A 21,080-nucleotide genomic window follows, 5' to 3' on the forward strand; every position below is an offset into this window, starting at 1 on the left:
TGACCAGCAAGCTATAGTGCTGGACTGCCTGTATGAAACAACTAGCAAGACAGGAACACAACCCCACCTGTCAGCAGAGTGGCTGCCTAAACTCATAATAGGTCACAGATACCAGAAAATACACCACCAGACACGGTCCTGTCCACCAGAAAGAAAAGATCCAGTCTCATCCACCAGAACACAGGCACCAGTCCCCTGCACCAGAAAGCCTACACAACCCACTGAACCAACCTTAGCCACTGGGAGCAGACACCAAAAACAATAGGAACTACAAACCTGCAGCCTGCAAAAAGGATATCCCAAACACAGTAAGTTAAGCAAAATGAGAAGACAGAAAAATACACAGCAGATGAAGGAACAAGGTAAAAACCAACCAGACCAAACAAATGAAGAGCAAATAGGCAGTTTACCTGAAAAAGAATTCAGATTAATGCTAGTAAAGATGATCCAAAATCTTGGAAATAGAATGGAGTAAATACAAGAAACATGTAACAAGGACCTAGAAGAACCAATGAACAAGCAAACAATGATGAACAACACAGTAAATGAAATTAAAAATTCTCTACAAGGGATCAATAGCAGAATAACTGAGGCAGAAGAACGGATAAGTGACCTGGAAGATAAAGTAGTGGAAATACCAACCGCAGAGCAAAATAAAGAAAAAAGAGTGAAAAGAATTGAGGACAGTCTCTGAGACCTCTGGGGCAACACTAAATGCAGCAACATTCGAATTATAGGGGTCCCAGAAGAAGAAGAGAAAAAGAAAGGGACTGAGAAATATTTGAATAGATTTTAGTTGAAAATTTCCCTAATATGGGAAAGGAAATAGTCAAGTCCAGGAAGTGCAGAGAGTCCCATACAGGATAAATCCAAGGGGAAGCACGCCAAGACACATATTAATCAAACTATGAAAACTAAGTACAAAGAAAAATATTCAAAGCAGCAAGGGAAAACAAGAAATACCATACAAAGGAATCCCCCTAAGGTTAACAGCTGATCGTTCAACAGGAACTGTACAAGCCAGAAGGAAGTGGCAGGATATATTTAAAGTGATGAAAGGGAAAAAGCTACCACCAAGATTACTCTACCCAGCAGTGATCTCATTCAGATTCGATGGGGAAATTGAAACGTTTACAGACAAGCAAAAGCTAAGAGAATTCAGCACCACTAGACCATATTTACAACAAATGCTAAAGGAACTTCTCTAGGCAGGAAACACAAGAGAAGGAAAAGACCTACAATAAAAAACTCAAAAAAATTAAGAAAATGGTAATAGGAACATACATATCAATAATTCCCTTAAATGTAAATGGATTAAATGCTCCAACCAAAGTACATAGACTGGCTGAATGGAAACAAAAACCAGACCTGTATATTTGCTGTGTACAAGAGACCCACATCAGGCCTAGAGGCACATACAGACTGAAAATGAGGGGATGGAAAAAGACATTCCATGAAAATGGAAATAAAAGAAAGCTGGAGTAGCAATTCTCATATCAGACAAAATATACTTTAAAATAAAGACTGTTACAAGAGACAGAGAAGGACACTACATAATGATCAAGGGATCAATCCAAGAAGAAGATATAACAATTGTACATATTTATGCACCCAACATAGCAGCACCTCAATATATAAGGCAAATGCTAACAACCATAAAAGGGGAAATGGACAGTAACACAATCATAGTAGGGGACTTTAACACCCCATTTTCACCAATGGACAGATCATCCAAAATGAAAATAAATAAGGAAACACAAACTTTAAATGATACATTAAACAAGATGGACTTAATTGATATTTATAGGACATTCTATCCAAAAACAACAGAATACACTTTCTTCACAAGTTCTCATGGAACATTTTCCAGGAGAGGTAATATCTTGGGTCACAAATCAAGCCTTGGTAAATTTAAGAAAATTGAAATCGTATCAAGTATCTTTTCTGAACACAATGCTATGAGACTAGATATTAATTACAGGAAAAAATCTGTAAAAAATAGAAACACATGGAAGCTAAACAATACACTACTAAATAACCAAGAGATCACTGGAGAAATCAAAGAGGAAATCAAAAAATACCTAGAAACAAAGGACAATGAAAACACAATGGCCCAAAACCTATAGGATGCAGAAAAAGCAGTTCTAAGAGGGAAATTTATAGCAATACAATCCTACCTTAAGAAATAAGAAACATCTCAGTAAACAACCTAACCTTGCACCTAAAGCAATTAGAGAAAGAAGAACAAAAAACCCACAAAGTTAGCAGAAGGAAAGAAATGGTAAAGATCAGATCAGAAATAAATGAAAAAGAAATGAAGGAAACAATAGCAAAGGTCAATAAAACTAAAAGCTAGTTCTTTGAGAAGATAAACAAAATTGATAAACCATTATCCAGACTCATCAAGAGAAAAAGGGAGAAGACACAAATCAATAGAATTAAAAATGAAAAAGGAGAAGTAACAACTGAGACTGCAGAAATACAAAGTATCATGAGAGATTACTACAAGCAACTATGTGCCAGTAAAATGGACAACCTGGAAGAAATGGACAAATTCTTAGAAATGCACAACCCTCCGAGACTGAACCAGGAAGAAATAGAAAATATAAACAGACCAATCACAAGCACTGAAATTTAGACTGTGTTTAAAAATCTTCAAACAAACAAAAGCCCAGAACCAGATGGCTTCACAGTTGAATTCTACCAAAAGTTTGGAGAAAAGCTGACTCCAATCCTTCACAAACTCTTCCAAAAACTTGCAGAGGGAGCTACATTCCCAAATTCAATCTAAAAAGCCATCATCACCATGATACCAAAACCAGACAAACATGTCACAAGGAAAGAAAAGTACAGGCCACTATCACTGATGTACGTAGATGCAAAAATCCTCATCAAAATAATAGCAAACAGAATCCAACAGCACATTAAAAGGATCATACACCATGATCAACTGGGGTTTATCCCAGGAATGCAAGGATTCTTCAATATACACAAATCCATCAATGTGATACACCATATTAACAAATTGAAGGAGAAAAACCATATGATCATCTTAACAGATGCAGATAAACCTTTTGACAAAATTCAACATGCATTTATGGTAAAACCCCTTCAGAAAGTAGGCATAGAGGGAACTTACCTCAACATAATAAAGGCCATGTATGACAAACCCACAGCCAACATAGTTCTCAATGGTGAAAAATTGAAAGCATTTCCTCTAAGATCAGGAAGAAGACAAGGTTGTCCACTCTCACCACTGTTATTCAACATAGTTTTGGAAGTTTTAACCGACAGCAATTAGAGTAGAAAAAGGAATCCAAATTGGAAAAGAAGTAAAGCTGTCACTGTTTGCAGATAACATGATACTATACACAGAGAATCCAAAGATTCTACCAGAAAACTAGTAGAGCTAATCAATGAATTTGTTAAAGTAGCAGAATACAAAATTAATGCACAGAAGTCTCTTACATTCCTATACACTAATGATAAAAAATCTGAAAGAGAAATTAAGGAAACACTCTCATTTACCATTGCAGCAAAAAGTAAAATACCTAGGAATCAACCTACCTAAGGAGACAAAAGACCTGTATGCAGAAAACTATGAGACACTGATAAAAGAAATTAAAGATTATACAAACAGATGGAGAGATATACCATGTTCTTAGATTGGAAGAATCAACATTGTGAAAATGATTATACTACCCAAAGCAATCTACAGATTCAATGCAATCCCCTATCAAACTACCAATAGCATTTTTCACAGATGTAGAACAAAATATTTCACAATTTGTATGGAAACACAAAAGACCCCGGATAGCCAAAGGAATCTTGAGAAAGAAAAACAGAGCTGGAGGAATCAGGCTCCCTCACTTCCGACTCTATTACAAAGCTACAGTAATCAAGACAGTATGGTACTTGCACAAAACCAGAAATACAGATCAATTGAACAGGATAGAAAGCCCAGAAATAAACCCACGCACATATGGTCACCTTATTTTTGATAATGGAGGCAAGAATATGCAGTGGAGAAAAGACAGCCTCTTCAATAAGTGGTGTGGGAAAACTGGACAGATACATGTAAAAGAATGAAATTAGAACACTCCCTAACACCATACACAAGAGTAAACTCAAAATAGATTAAAGACCATACACAAAAGTAAGCTCAAAATAGATTAAAGACCTAAATGTACGGCCAGACACTATAAAACTCTTAGAGGAAGCATAGTCAGAACACTCTATGACATAAATCACAGCAAGATCCTTTTTGACCCACCTCCTAGAGAAATGGAAATAAAAACAAAAATAAACAAATGTGACCTAATGGAACTTAAAAGCTTTTGTACAGCAAAGGAAAGCATAAAGAAGATGAAATGACAGCCCTCAGAATGAGAGAATTTATTTGCAAATGAAGCAACTGACAAAGGATTAATCTCCCAAATTTCCAAGCAGCTCATGCAGCTCAATATGAAAAAAACAAACAAACCAATCCAAAGATGGGCAGAGGACCTAAACAGACATTTCTCCAAAGAAGATATGTAGATTGCCAACAAACCCATGAAAGTATGCTCAACATCGCTAATCATTAGAGAAATGCAAACCAAAACTACAATGAGGTGTCGCCTCACACCAGGCAGAATGGCCATCATCAAAACACAAACAATAAGTGCTGGAGAGGGTGTGGAGAAAAGGGAACCCTCTTGCACTGTTGGTGGGAATGTAAATTGATACAGCCACTGTGGAGAACAGTATGGAGGTTCCTTAAAACACGAAAAGTAGAACTACCATACAACCCAGCAGTCCCACTACTGGGCATATACCCTGAGAAAACCATAATTTAAAACGAGTCATGTACCGCAATGTTCATTGCAGTTCTGTTTACGATAGCCAGGACATGGAAGCAATGTAAGTGTCCATCGACAGATGAATAGATAAAGAAGATGTGGCACATATATACAATGGGATATTGCTGAGGCATAAAAAGAAATGAAACAGTTTTTTGTAGTGAGGTAGATGGACCTAGAGTCTGTCATACAAAGTTAAGTAAGTCAGAAAGAGAAAAAGAAATACCATATGCTAACACCTATGTATGGAATCTAAAAAAAAAAAAAAAAAGGTTCTAAAGAACCTAGGGGCAAGACAGGAATAAAGATGCAGACATAGAGAACGGAGTTTTGGACCCTGGGAGGGGGAGGGGTAAGCTGGGACGAAGTTAGAGAGTGGCATGGATATATATACACTACCAGATATAATGTAGATAGCTAGTGTGAAGCAGCCGCATAGCACAGGGAGGTCAGCTCAGTGCTTTTTGACTGTCTAGAAGGGTGGGATAAGGAGGATGCAACAGGGAGGAGATATGGGGATATATGTATATGTATAGCTGATTCACTTTGTTATAAAGCAGAAACTAAGACAGTATTGTAAAGCAATCATATTCCAATAAAAACGTTAAAAAAGTGAAATACTCAAAGGTAAAATATTAAAAATAAATAAATAAAAAATACAAATAAATAAACTGGGGGCAAATACATGAATCACACATAAGAAAAAAGCATTGAGGTATAACCTTATTTGCTGACTTCCTAATTAAAATGAGAAAATGGTGCTTCTTTTTGTTAAGGAAAAAATATGATTACCAGTTAATTAGAATACAAGAGAATATAATAAATGTATAATGAATAGAAGATCTTGTCCCTAACCCTGAACATTTGGAGGCATAAATCTTCATTTATGCATTCTTAAACCTCAGTTTCGTCACCTATAAACAGGGATATAAATTCCTGCCACAAAGTAGATGCTCAACAGTTTTTCTGTTATTTAGATAGTCGGCTTCATGTCTGGATGACTAATCAGAAATATCTTTTGCCCTCTGTTTCATGTCCCTAAAAAGCAAGTGTTAAACATGGAAATTTCTAAGGTTCCTTCAAGCTTTAGCTTTAGCTTTATAGAATTGTGCCAGGTCTCACAGCTTACCAGGTCCAACATCCTCCCTTGACAGATGAGGGGCAATTTGTGAGTGCATCCCCTGACTACTTTTCCATCTTTGTCACTTTAATATGCTTCCTGCAGTAGGGAGGAGAGTTGTGGTCAATGAGAAGCAGAAGAGTTTGCTGGGATCCAAGGAATATGGCCTCACTCTTTGGGGAAACAACGATTAGCAGCTGCTCTTGGATCATGTGAATTGTTTGACTATTCAGCGTGTGCATTTTGTGCAGTGCTGCAGGAGGGGGCTCACAGGATTCCGGCCCCACTGGCTGAGAGGAAGCAGAACCAGATTGGGAATTGATTCGAAAGTAATGAACTTTTCGTCTCGTCAGTCACTTTTGAAAGAGTTTGCAAAGTCAATAGGTGATGGGGACTTTAATTAAAAATAAAAGAGAAATTGAAGCTTGACTATAGCATCTGAAAGGAAAGATGACTGTAGAGATCAGGAGAAATATTGTCAGAATCCCAGGACAGAAAGAGCTGTTTCTATGGAAGTCAAGCAATTTAAACATATAACGTACAGCAATACCTGGGAGAAAAGCTGATACATATGCTCACATACCCCCATGGAACCATTCTCTTCCTTCCACCTAGGAGACACGGCCTGGAATGTAAAGACACACTGAGTGGGGATAAAGGTGAGGTTCCACAGGCTTTTATCACTGGTAGTTTGATCACAGTGTGCTGTGTGCATGCCCAGGCTCGGGATTGCTGCTTCTTGAGATGACTTAATTCAAGTCTGGTGTGAGCCCTCCTTGTGAACCAGGGTGAACTTGGGATGAGATGCCTGGGTCTGTTCTGAAGAATAAGGACATGACCTCTTCTCTGTTTACATTCTTTCATTCATTGATTCATTTCACATTTAGTTGGTGCCAGTGATGGAAAGTTTCCTGCTCTGGAAACGCTGGGCTGACGTAGAAATGAAGCAGGGTCTCTTTCCTCTAGGAGGTTATCCTATAGTGGAGGAGAAAGACAGCAAATGACTAATTATGATGTAGGATGGAAGGAAATAAGCAGAGGCATACACAGTATGCTGTGGAAATAGAGAGAAAGGTTATGGAGAAATAAATGATACCCTTTGAGCATTTGCTCTGTGCCTTGAACCCTCTCAGACACTTTCTTTATAGCTTTCACAGTCGTGAACGATTCTGAAAGGGAGATATAATAGTTCTTATTTTACTGTTGAGTTCATCAAGGCTCAGGAGTTTAAGGAAGTTGCTCAAGGTCACACAGTGAAATTTAAAGCTGGAGTTGTAAGCTTTAAAGCTTATAGAGGCACGTGTTCTCCACAGCAGCCATTCTCCGGGGACCACGGTGAAGCAAGGGTTGATCTGAGAGTTGATTTCAGTGAAGAGTGTTATGAAAAGGGTTTATTGATGTCAGTTACAGTAGCTTAGTAGCCTTGAGTGCCTTGATTTGAATTCCAAACTCCTTGAGATCCTAACTATATACACCACCCAATCTTTTGCTATCTTCCACACGATCCTGGAGGTACTCTGAAGTAGAAAGGAGGTGTGGCTGGTGAAAGAGGATTGGTTTTCTGGCTTTAGATTCCTGGTCCTCCTAAAGTAGCCTGTCATTTGCACTTGTCAAATTGTATGAAAGTCTGGGAGGACAGGAACCAAGTTCACACTTACTTTTTAAGATAATCTGGACTCACTGATCTAGATAGCAGCCCTCTTCTCAGTCAGTTTTCAGCATCTCCATTGACATTCTTCCCTTATTCTCTGTTTGGTGCAAACACTGAATATGCATCAAGGAGAATCTTTAGCTTCTGTTTTCACAGCAATTTAGAAATACATCTCTTTGGCTGCTTTTTTTTTTTTAACATCTTTATTGGAGTATAATTGCTTTACAGTGGTGTGTTAGTTTCTGCTTTATAACAAAGTGAATCAGCCATACATATACATATATCCCCATATCTTTTCCCCCTTGCTGCTTTTTTATTCATATTACGTCCTCCCTGACACCTCTCTCTGGTTAAACACACTTATTTGTTTTCAACCTTGAGTTTCCATTTTTTGATGCTCTTGACAATAATAATTGTCTTAAATATCATTTCAAAATTGAAATTATCAGTTTAAAGTCTTCAAGGAAACGTTTATTTCCCAGAATGTGTTTTTAAACTAGTGAGAAAGGGTGGAGAGTGAGGGCTTGGAAAGGGGGTGGTGATGACCTCTTTATTCATTCTTCTACAGTAGGATCTGGAGTTTTGTCTTGCCTAAAGCTGCCTGATATAAACATTCAAGTCCTATTTTATATTTTCCCCGTACTTAGAAGAGTTATTCATTCAAAATCTGTTACTGTTTATTAGGTGTATCTAGTCCTAACCTCTCCCACTCACACTCTGAACTCTAGACTTGTACATCTAAATATTTCCTCACTCAGGTAAAAAATCTAGGGGTCAAACTAGACCCCCTTTTCCCCCCTCACACCCCACATTTGATCTATCAGAAAATTATGTCAACTTTACCTTCAACATATATCCCTGGTTCTACCCTTCTCACCGTGTCCAGCGCGTTCCGTCTTAATTCAAAACACCATGATCTCTCACCAGTATTAATTACTATAGCCTCTGCTGAAACTGTGCCCCCTTCATCTCTGCCACACTTAAATTCATTATCCGGCTGCTAAAGAGATCTCTTATATTTCTCATCATTATTAGGAAAGGACTAAACGTCTTTAACATAACAAAACCCTACTCGATCTGGATTCTGGTTTCTTGAACATCATGTCCTTTGACCTTTTCCTTTTTATGCAACCTTTTAGCCACACTGGCTCTTCTTCTGAATTTCTAACACGTTGAGCTCATTCTTGACCAGAGGTCTTTGTGTTCCCTGTTCCTTTTGCATGGAAAGCTCCTCCTCCATTTTACAATGGCTGACATTCAGTCTTTTTCTAAAGTGCTTCATCTGGAAGTTCTTCCTCGACCATCCAAACTAGAGTGTCACCTTCCTGCCCTCATCACATCCCTGTTTCCCTGCAGCCTGAAATTATCTTGTTTATGTATTTATTTGCATGCTTATGTTCTATTTCTTCTGTTAGAATGTAGATTTCTCGAGGGAAGACACAGTGTCATACTAGGTTATCACTGAATTCCCATACCTAGATCCAGTTTGTATGTAATTGGTGGTCAACAAATAGTCTTCTGGTAAGCTGTATGACTTTTATGCATTATATCATTTAAATATAACAGAAATTACTTTGATTAAGCATCTTGAATATGTGAAGCGCTGTGCTAAGATCTTCATGTCATCATCCTATTTAATTCTCAAAAAATATACAAGACAGTTTTTATTATTTACACTCTAGGGTTATGGTGCTAAGAGAGTGTTTGCATAACTAGTTCAAGGTGTAATCTAAATACTGAAAAGGTCTAGGGTATGACCAGAGCGGGTACGTGCAGAGGTAGGATGAAGAATAAGTTCACTGGGGGCTTCCCTGGTGGCGCAGTGGTTAAGAATCCGCCTGCCAGTGCAGGGGACATGGGTTCGAGCCCTGGTCTGGGAGGATCCCACATGCCACGGAGCAACTAAGCCCGTGTGCCACAGCTACTGAGCCTGTGTTCTAGAGCCCGTGTGCCACAACTACTGAAGCCCACATGCCTAGAGCCCGTGCTTCACAACAAGAGAAGCCACTGCAATGAGAAGCCCGTGCACCGCAACCAAGAGTAGCCCCTGCTCGCCACAACTAGAGAAAGCCCGCGCACAGCAACGAAGACCCAACGCATCCAAAAATAGATAAATAAATAAATAAATTTATTAAGAAAAAGAATAAGTTCATTGGGAGACAGAAGGTCAAGGAACTGAATTTATCTCTGAGAAATAAATGGCTCACCAAGAATTATGACATAAGCTGTGATGGAGCTAAGAGCTAAAATTATCAAGGAATGAGGTATTTGGCATGAGAATCTGTAGGTGACTGTAACAAAGAAGAGTAGTTGGTTATAGTATGATGGCATGAACAGCTCTTTTCATAACTGAATGTAGACTTAACTCCTATCTCTGGACTTGGTTGTCTCATAGACAACACTGTTTGGAATGCTTTAGGTCTGGCAACTTACAACAAAACTTTACTTTGCTTTGTCCACCTAATATGTCTCCCTAAAGAAAACATAGTAGTTGCAACAAAATCTCCCATTTTGAAAAAAAAGAGGATGGAGAACAAAATCAGTGGGTAGTGGTAAGCAGCAAACATGTCACACTGGCTGGAATAGCCAGGACTCATTGCCTTGGTTCTGGAATGAGATCCCTGGTCTTCCTTTCCTTGTTCCCACTTCTGTTCTCTTGGAGATCTTCCTCATCTTTTGTTTTCCATGGCCACATCTGGGAGGGGAATTAGAAGGATTCCGCTTCTGCAGGTAGTATGTCTTTGAAGTTTAGGTGTCTAGGGATTCCTTCCCATTTTGAGCAATACAAACTGTAAAAAATCTTTGGAAATGAAAAACTCTGAAAATAATGGTTGAATTCCCATTTAATTCTACTAGCTTAGCTTCAAGAGCTGGTAACCAGAGGTAGAGGTCCCATTGAACTACCATCTTTAAGTCTAGAATGGGGCTGTGCTCTGCCCACTCCTCTTGCCTTCAGCTCAGTGCTGCATCTTGGCCACTATTTTGGCAAAATTCAAAACAAAAAGATGGGTTGGGAAGGCACTTGAATGTTCTCCTGCTCCCAGGCTGTAGTGATTACCTGTTTTCTACAGTGGGGTTATAGTTTCCTTTTCTCAGACTATACCTGCGTACAGGATATACACGGGAGGGCTCTGGATGTTTGGCTTCTATGAGGCTCAATGCTATTCTTGTTTTCACCACCTGTAAGCAACCCTAGGCTTAGGTAGAGAATTCATCTTTTCTAAATTTACTGGACTCCAAAGTACTAAACTCACAGCTATGTTGAATTGCATTCACCTAGCCTAAAGATTCTCTCATAGTAAAGCAGTATTCACCCTCCCCCGGGCACCCCACTGGCCCTTATTCTTTCAGATAGGTCAGTTTCAACTCAAAACCTCTTGATGTGGAGCCAACTGTTCAGGCTAGATTGTGTTGTCTCACTGCCCTCATTTCCTCTGAGACTTCAGCTCAGGTCTCATCCACTCTCCCTCTCACGTTAGTGAGTCTGAACCCCAATTTAAAAGTTCAGGACCTACAATCCCATTATAGCCTTCTCAGCAATTGAAAGCCCATCAGGATCTCACCAGTTTTGAGGGTCTTTTTTGCTCCTCTCTACTTCTCTGTCTGGACACCTCCATTGAGCAGAGATAAACTCTTGTCCTCCACAGGCACAAGTCTCGACATCACCTCCAGACACTGCTTCTTCCTGCTGCAGTTCACAGTCTGTCTCCACAAGAGATTTCCTTTCCCTTAAGTCATACTTGGACACTTGCCCTGACTTGGCTGCTTCAGAGCATGACAGAGGTCCTCAAGTACCGTTCCCTCCAGCGTTCCCCTTAGGTCCATTCTGGACCTGCCCTCCACAGCCAAGTTCTTTTTTTTAAAGCAAAGATTATTTTATGATCCTCGCTGTTCAAGCATTGACACTTGTTTCCCAGCATCTAATTTGATCTGGCTCCATCTATCTCTATATATTAGGTACGAATATGTTTGGTCCAATCTCATTCCCCACAATTCTGTTTTTCATGGGATGGATTCTTCTTTCCCTCTGTAACCATGAAAGTTTCCATGTGTTTGTGTTTTCTTATGCTGCTACATCTCATGCCCCCATTCTCTGCCTGCCAAAATTACACTTACCCAGACCTTTCCCAAAGTTTCTTATCTTAATAGGGTCTATTATAAGCACTTCTTCTTTAGGGATATTCCCATATATGCAAGTTCCTTTCTCCTTTAACTGGATTCCTTCCCCCTTTCACATCTGGTCTCAATGATAAAGAATATCATTTCAAGTAGAATTGGATTAAAAAGTCTATATTTAAAAAAATTCTTCATGGATCCAAGAGTTACAATTCTGTTTGTGCCTCTGTCTCCTTGCCAGATAAAAAAGAGCTTAATCTTTATATCATTCCTGTAAATAGTATTCAGAACCAGTTAAATCTGATCCTCAGTTTTTATGCATGTTATCAAATATGCATTAATCTCATGCCCTGGTGTCTAAGTGTTTTATTTCCCTTGGTAGCTCCCCAATAAAACATCCAAACCAAATATTTAGCTGGAAAAATGAAATTATGGAATAAACTTGGACTCGGCAATTTGGCTCCATCATTACTAAAATATCTCATAAGACCTAGCTAACTCACAGATAGAAAGAGGGCCCTTTCTTTGCCACAAATACAGAGAATACACACTGACAGTGCTTCAATTACTTCCCCCTTATTTCTGTTTTATATGTCTCAGCAGAATTCCAAAAGTCACACATAGGAAGCAGCCCCCAGTGTGGAGTTTTATTTTAGCAAACCCTCATGAAGACCTTCCTGGTTCCAAATCAATACAGTAGTAAAATACCAGCAGGAAGTATATTAGTGGTATATTTAGAAGCATTACCTGAAGCTGGATAATGAGTTCCTGAACTTATACCCACCCCCTTAGTTTCTCTAGGAAAGCAACACCTCAGCCTTGCTTGTAATTAGGTGTAATTGTTTCCTTGTAAAAAACAGAGTAATTTAACCAGTGATCTGTTTTTGTTTTTGATAATTCAGTCAGCTGCCATGCTCATGTAGTGAGTCTGGCCAGGGTAGGGCTGAACAGTTGATGCTATTAGTTTCTTGAAGCTCCTAACTTCGAGTTTCTAGGGATCTCATGCTTTTTTGCTCTTTTAGTTATATAACAACGCCTGCACTGCAATTACTGACAGTGTAAGCACAAAGAAATTGCAAGGAAGTTTTTCTTCTTCGGGAAAAAAAACTATCTGGCTGTGTCTTAGTGGTTCAGCATAGATGAGTGAGTCTAGGAGTCTAAACAATCAATTCCTTGACTGGGTGAACGCAACCTAGCATGGCAGTAAAAGATGCTGATGCTGAAGAAGTGGCAGAACATTCTAAGAATGGGCTGCGTGCAAAACTAAGCTAATTACCATGTTTGAAATTGCCATATACTTAGGTGACAACTAATGCATGAATACTGTAGGTCATGGGAGCAGATTCCACGATTAGGAGCAAAGAGACCTTGGTTTCTAACTGAGCTCTGACCCTTCTGAGTTGTGTGATCCTCAAGGAAGTTCTTAACATCTCTGAGCCTTAGATTTCTCACTACTAATAAAGGGATGTGTAATTCTTAATGGAATTAAATAATTTGCTGGCTGTGCAGTTAGATCTGCAAGTGCAAGTAAGCATTATTAATCAATGAACTCCTTCACCCAGTGGACTTATGCCAGGGCAGACAGTGTAAAGGAGAGCTTTCTCTTAGGGTAACCCAGTTCATACTAGGTGAATTTAGGAATATTTTTCAAATTCTGCTCCCAGAAACATAGCTCCAAAAGGACGTTCCAGCGTTTTGTAAAATAGATCCCATAACTGTCATTAATCAACTGAGATGTGCTGAAGGGGAATTCAAGTACGGAAGGGAAAAATCAGCTCATACTTACTGATAAGAGTTCTAGGCACCGAGACAGGTGTTTTATATATTTTATATAACACTTATAGCTACTCAGCGAGTTATGTTAAAAATCTCCTTTTAATCTCCTTGTGGATCAGAGCGATAAATCACTTTGCCCAGAGCCACACAGCTAAAACAGAACATAGGCATACATTTACCCAGTTCTGTCTGACCTAAAACAGTTCCTTTTCTTTTCACTAAACTACACTGCCATTACCTTCAAGAAATTTAGTATCTTACAAATCGTCAAGTACATACCATAAATATTTAGTCAATAATAATGGGCAAGAATAATTATATCTTAAGTGGTAAATTGTCTATAATATATACTGTCAGTATCAGAAATAAGAGAAAAAGAGAATCAAAGCTTATATCAACAAGGTGAAGGGGAAATTTAAGTGTGGGCTAACTGTGGCTCACTGATTGTTCTGGAAACATGTAGGTATAGAAATCATTTTTTAAACAGGTTGTTGCCAGACGTAGCTAAGTTACCAGACAATGCCAAGAAAGCAAAAAGTATTCAGTCTACATTTTGAGTGTTTCCAATATGAAAATCTGATTTAGCATAATAAGTGACTCAGCAGTTACACAGACCAAATTGAGTGCTTTGAAACAAAATCTCAATCTAAGAACAAGTTATATGTTGATTCTTGCAAAACGAGGATCATCCTCCTCTACCCATGACCAGGGATGTTTCTCTACTGCTAACGTGTCCTAGTGTTTCTTTTAATCAAAGTATACAATGGGAGAAGTGATTGGGCTGTGAATTGACTTAGTGATGTAACCTGTTGCTTGTTTTTCCATCACGATAGGACAAAATCATGAGAAAGAGAAACAGCATTCCCAGCATCATACGGCAGCTGGATGATAAATTAGGGGGAGAGTGAGTATGTATAAATGATCTTCTGTCTCCTTTATGGCAAAACTAATTCAAATCAGTCAAGCACAGAGTTAAAGTCTAAAAATAACGGTTTCAAACAGAGTATTCAATCTGTACGCCAATGTCAAAAATAATAATACTTGGAAGAGATAATGCATAATGTAAACATAATTACATAATAATAATCTATTTTCCCAAATTAAATAATAAAACTCCGGAAGCTAGGAGAAGCAGTTAGGAAAGAAATTGTGCGTTAAATTCTTCTTTTTGCATGGGTGAATTCAATAAATACAAGTTGATTTTTTTATATAGTTATTAGAGAATTATATTCAATTACATTTTATAAACCTTAACGGTAGTGAGGTGCTGAAACTTGCACTGGCTTTTCAGGGCCAATTGTGTGTATCTCTTCACACTTTGAGTTCAGTGACATTATACTGGTAGCTTAAAATTGGCCACAGTGTTAATATTTATACTATTAAATTGACAAATGCTACAAATCAGGGAGCCTGTTTTAATTCCCAAGGGCCTATTGTTAATGCACTGTTGCTTAAAGGTTATCATTTGGAGAAGCATACCTTCCTAATCGCTAAACAAAATAATTAAAACAGCAAAAGCCTCTGGCAAAAGGCACAAACCAAAGAAAAAGTGAGGACACGTGAGAACAGAGAATAACAGGATAATAGTAGCAAAGCAAATCATACTGATACAATGTGAGTAGAAAAGCAGAAGGAGGGGCAAATGTTCCAGGCAAAGGAGGTGGCATCCAGAAAGATCTGGAGGCAGAGACTTAGGTGGATTTAAGATACTGAAAGCAGCCTGGCGTTGGGAGGGACAAGAGTTCAGAGAGAGACAGACTGAGTAAGCAACCAGGTTAAGGATGGTCTTTTCTGTCACACTGAGGAATTCAGGTTACTTCTTAAGAGCAAGTGGAGGTCCCTGAATGCTTTCAGTAGGAGAGAGAAATGATCAGTTTTGCATCAGTTGAAGGTTTTCTTGCCCAGTGGATGGAAAACAGAATGAGGGCCGATGTGGAAGAGTGGAGGGAAGGAGACCCCACATAGGAGGCTGATGTGTATTCCCCGAAGAGGTATGGTGAGACAGGCTGGGACCTGGGACCCTCTACCAGAGTGCTTGCACCTGGACGAAGGTCTTCTCAAGCAAGAGAATATAAGAAACTCTAAGGGAATAAAAATAGCTACACGCAGGTGCAGTTGGGGCAATAATGAACAATAAGATGCAAAGAGGCCACAGACCGACTGCCACTTTTGGGGTGCTGGGAGCAGAAGCAGGGTCCTAAACATGATTCCTGCCCGCAACAGCACCAAGGGGGTGGGCAGACCACTTAAGCTATACCTCCTGCCCCATCCAGAGACTGGCCCCAGTTGTTACCCCCTTTTAAAAAAAAAAAATTTATTTATTTAGTTTTGGTGGTTTTTTTGGCTGCATTGGGTCTTTTTTGTTTTTTAAACACCTTTCTTGGAGTATAATTGCTTTACAATGGTGTGTTAGTTTCTGCTTTATAACAAAGTGAATCAGCTATACATATACATATATCCCCATATCTCTTCCCTCTTGCGTCTCCCTCCCACCCTCCCTATCCCACCCCTTTAGGTGGTCACAAAGCACCGAGCTGATCTCCCTGTGCTATGTGGCTGCTTCCCACTAGCTATCTGTTTTACACTTGATAGTGTGTATACGTCCATGCCACTCTCTCACTTTGTCCCAGCTTACCCTTCCCCCTCCCCGTGTCCTCAAGTCCATTCTCTAGTAGGTCTGCGTCTTTATTCCCGTCTTGCCCCAGCGTGCTGCAGCTAAGACCCAATGCATATGCGAATATGCACTGGGTCTTAGTTGCGGCACGTGGGATCTTTCCTTGTGGTGCGCGGGCTTCTCTTTAGTTGTGGCGTGCGGGTTTTTTCTCTTCTCTAGTTGTGGCGTGTAGGCTCCAGAACGCATGGGCTCTGTAGTTCGTGGCACGTGGGTTCTCTAGTTGAGGCCTACGAGGTCAGCTGTGGCGCTCGGGCTTAGCTGCCCCGCGGCATGTGGGAACCTAGCTCCCCAACCCGGGATTGACCCCCGTGCCCACTGCATTGGAAGGTGGATTCTTTACCACTGGCCCACCAGGGAAGTCCCCTGTTACCCCTTTTAAGGACCCAAGAAGCTCCTCTTGGGGAGCGATCAAGGGCACCTATTTCTTGTTTCGCTTCCTTGGGCTGCAGCACAAGCCCCAGTAAAGCCTTGCCTGACATTCTTGTCTGGCCTCTTATCACTTTCTATTGATTAGAGAGAGACCAAGAGCCTGGGTCAGTAACCATGGTGGTTGACTAAAGAGTAGGGTACATTTTGCACCTGACTTGGTGACTGTATGTGGGCAATCATGGCACAGGGGTAGTTTGGAATGATGCCAAAGTTTATGGTTTGGCAACTGTGTGATGATGATGGTGTTTAAACTAAAGAGGAGTGGATTGCAGCAGGCTTTGGATATGATGAATATGACCTGTCTGTGAGAGCCCAGTGGTTATGTCCAGAGAAGAGTAGAATATATGTATATGGGTCTCAAACTCATTGGGAGAATTTGGATGGAATATAGAAGTTTGAGAATCATTAGCAGAGAGAGTATACAGATTTGGACTGGAGACAAAGATTTGGAAGTCATCAGTATAGAGTTTATAGATAGTTTTAGAACTATCTATAAATTTGGATGAAATTTCTTAAAAAACTGTGGAGCAAGGATAGAAACAGGTGTAGGACAGAATCCTGAAAAACACTAACATTTAACTGTTAGGTAGAGGAAAGGACTTCTACAAAAAGGTTTCAGTACACTTAACACCTAACAAAGTGCTCTACTCAAGGTAGGCATGCCATTAAGTATCTGGTAAATGAATGGCTAAAGAAGGAAGAATGGGTGAAAGAAATTTGAAGACAGAAAAATGAGGTTCAGAAGATATACACAAGCATAAGCTGAAGTTTCAGGGCCCCTCACTTCACAGGCCTCTTCCAAGGCTCTGTAACTAAACTTGTATTCAAAATTGAGTACATTAAAGAATGTATATATGTGTGTAAGTGAATCTCTTTGCTGTACAGCAGAAATTAACACAACATTGTAAATCAACTATACTTCAGTGAAAAAATAAACAAAATCATTACTTAAGTTAAAAGAACAAAAATTGAGTATTTTTAAATTTTTCCTAAAAAGGGTTCAATAAATAGCAAAAGCCTCAGGTCCTTCTAAACCTGATTCCAACTCTGTGTAGAATTCAGGAAAAAAAATATCAAATGAGGTAATGATAGGCATTTTCAGAATATAAGCTCATAAATCTTCAGGCACTGAGTTACTAAACTTGGAAAACCTGAAATACAATCTCTAGGAAATAGAGAGGAAACTGACAAAACCACCATGGTGGGAGGAGAGTTCAGCTCTTAGACCAGGACTAATGAAATACAGAGAAACAAAAGTAGAAAAGCTATAGATGATCTGAATAACATAATTAGTAAGGTTGATCTAATAGACATATAGTTAACATATATCCAATAAACACCATAATTGGGAATAGTTCAAACTCTTCTCTTTGGCCGCAAGGCAATACAACTTGAAATTAGTTTAGAAACAAAAATATAAGTGAAGCTATTACTTCAAAAATTTTTTAATTCCTTCAAAAAGTTTTCACTTCAAAGGTAATAAAAGTGGGTATTTTAGTACATGTAACCATAATAATAAAAATGTAACAATAGGTGTAATAGTCATGATACTATGCATTAAAAGCCATGTAAAACGGGCTTACATTAGGAAACAAGAATAAATGAAAATAAATGCACAGCGTCTATATCAAGAAGTTAGCAAAAAGATCAAGTAACTTTGAGAAAAGCATGAGTAAGGAAATAATCAAATTAACACAGAAATGGTTTTCTTAGAAAATAGGACAACAACAGAATTAGTAAGTAAACCCTAGAGCTTATTTGGAAAACCAAGTGAAACAAAATAGGTAACCCCAAGCTTGCCTAATCAAGTAAATAAAGAAAGAAGTGTACATACACAGACTTAGAAATGAGAAATGACCGTCAGTACAGAGATCATGAAAACTCCACAGGAATATTTTAGAAAACTCTCTTCAAATAAATTTGAATAGTTAGATGGATAATTTTCTAGGAAAATACAACTTACTAAAATTAAACCTGGAAGATACAGAAGACTCTGCATGGGCCAACATACAAGATGTTCAGAAAGTTTTAAAGACTTCTTTCTGCCTCAGAGCAGTGCCAGGCACAGATGGTTTTCTGGGTGAATTCTTTCAACCTTCAAGGAACAGAAACTTCAATACTATTTAAATTGTTCCCAAGCAGAGAGAAAAAAGGAAAGCTTCCAAATTATCTTTCAAAAGCCAACAGAACATTGATTCCAAGACCTTAGAATGGGAGCACAGAAAAAAAAAAACTTGAGACAAATTTCTGTTATGAACAGAAGAATTGAAGTTCCACAGACATGGAAGGGTCCTGAGTCATTTCAGTTCAATTTCTTCCAAAAGTTGGAGGAATTGTGCATATACAGTCACTATTCACATGAAAGATTATATGTATAGTGTTCCTATATCCAAGTACAGATATAAATATTCATTTTAATTATTTGTTTTATGATGAAATATAATTTAATTTTTAAAGCCTTTCCATTATAGCAACAGCAACAATAATAAAATAATAAAGTTCATTTAGTATTCATTTGTTGCTGGACCCTATGTTAAGCTCTTTTCCAAGAGTCATTTCATTTAAATAATGCCATTTGCAGCAACATGGATGGACCTAGAGATGACCATACTAAGTGAAGTAAGTCAGACGGAGAAAGACATATACCATATATCACATCACTTGTATGTGGAACATAAAAAATGATATAAATGAGCTTATTTACAAAATAGAAATAGAATCACAGACATAGAAAACAAACCTGTGGTTACCAAAGGGGAAGGGTGGGGGAGGGATAAACATATACACAGTAATATGTATAAAATAATCAAGGACCTCCTGTATAGCACAGGGAACTCTACTCAATATTTTGTCATAACCTATAAGGGAAAAGAATTTGAAAAAATAATAGATACATGTATATATGTATAACTGAATCACTGTGCTGTACACCTGAAACTAACACAACATTGTAAATCAACAATACTTAAGTTTTTCTTAAAAAAAAGTAATTTGATTTAATCACAAAAACACTGGGTGAGAGCTATTACTTATGTATATATATTTATATACATTTATATATACAGTATATCTAGATTCCCCCTTAAGTATGAGGAATCTGAGCCACGGCAAGTGTATTTCACAGCTAGAGACTGGTACAGCAAGATTTAGACAGAGGCAGGCTGTCTCTAGAGACTCTTCTTAATTTTGAAATGAATTTCAGTTTGTAAAATCGGCATCATTTGGTACCCTGAAGGAAGTCTTATGCCGCGCAGATCCCAAGTGCTGGAGAAAGCCCTTTTCCATAGGATCTAGGGGTGACATTTACGCTCCTGTTGCCGAAACTCAGCCTCTGTTCACCGGTGCTGAATAGAAACATGGAGACAGAGTTTTGGGTGAAGTAGAAAAGAGTAGCTTTTATGGCTTTGTTAGGCAAAGGGGGCCACAGCAGGCTAATGCCCTCAAGACTGTGTGACCCACCGTGGAGGAGGTGATTAGCTCATGGACAATTCTTGGATTGGTTGGCATCAAGGCAAAGTTTCAAGGTTCATCAAACTCTGGTTTCAACCAGTCTAGGGTCTATTCTGTGTTCTTGTGGTCCAGTTTTCATCTGGAGAGGATCTGCTTCCTGTAAAAACAACTCAAGAGTGTGTGTCAGACCTTTATATCTTTCAGGGAACTGAGGGTTTGGTGATTCTGCTAGGTGGCAGAATTATGGTCTAATTGTTACCAGTTCCCCAGCCCAACAGCTATTCTCTGTTTCTACATCTTCACATTTCCCAATCATTAACTCTTGAGTAAGCATTTTATTTCAAAAGACAAGGACACAGGGGCTTGTACATGGTTTCACTCCCATGTAACATGTGAATTTGTTGTAATTGAGTAGTGGAAAATCCAGGCTGGTTAGGGGCAGAGCTGGGAACCAAAGCCAAGAGAGTAGAAACCTAAAGAGGGTGAGTTGAGTTCGGTTGGCATTGAGGGAAGGAGGCGATGACATCCATGCCATTCGTAGAACGACAACTGTGTGTTGATCTTGGGTCAGAGGATGCTTTCTTGTGCCAGTGATTCATGGGAAAACTGAAGTAGTAGAGAGAATTTTGGCTGTGTGTACATATAGCAGCATCTTCAGATCACATCTATGCCTTTCAAAAGAGTCTCAAAAAGGGTCACACGTACACAAGGGGTTGCGATCCCCGCTGCAGATGGGAGGGAGGTGCTGGAAGAGTACAGTGGGTCCAGGAAGCAAAGGAAGCAGCTTGGACAGATGTCTGTTCCCAGGATGTGATCACCTAGGAAAAGGATGCCTCATGCTCTGTGCTCTCCTCTTCCCTCCCGAGCAGGGCCCCTACTTTGGGTCTTTGCCTTCCTGCTCTCTCCTGTCCATTATATGGATAGGGCAGGGGAAGTACCCTTTCCTATGAGAATTTCAGCCTTTATGCCTGTGCTGGTGTGTGTGTGTGTGTGTGTGTGTGTGGGTGTGTGTGTGTGTGTGTG

Source organism: Neophocaena asiaeorientalis, unplaced genomic scaffold, assembly GCF_003031525.2.
Source record: "Neophocaena asiaeorientalis asiaeorientalis breed wild unplaced genomic scaffold, Neophocaena_asiaeorientalis_V1.1 scaffold943, whole genome shotgun sequence".
In the NCBI taxonomy this organism is placed as follows: domain Eukaryota; kingdom Metazoa; phylum Chordata; class Mammalia; order Artiodactyla; family Phocoenidae; genus Neophocaena; species Neophocaena asiaeorientalis.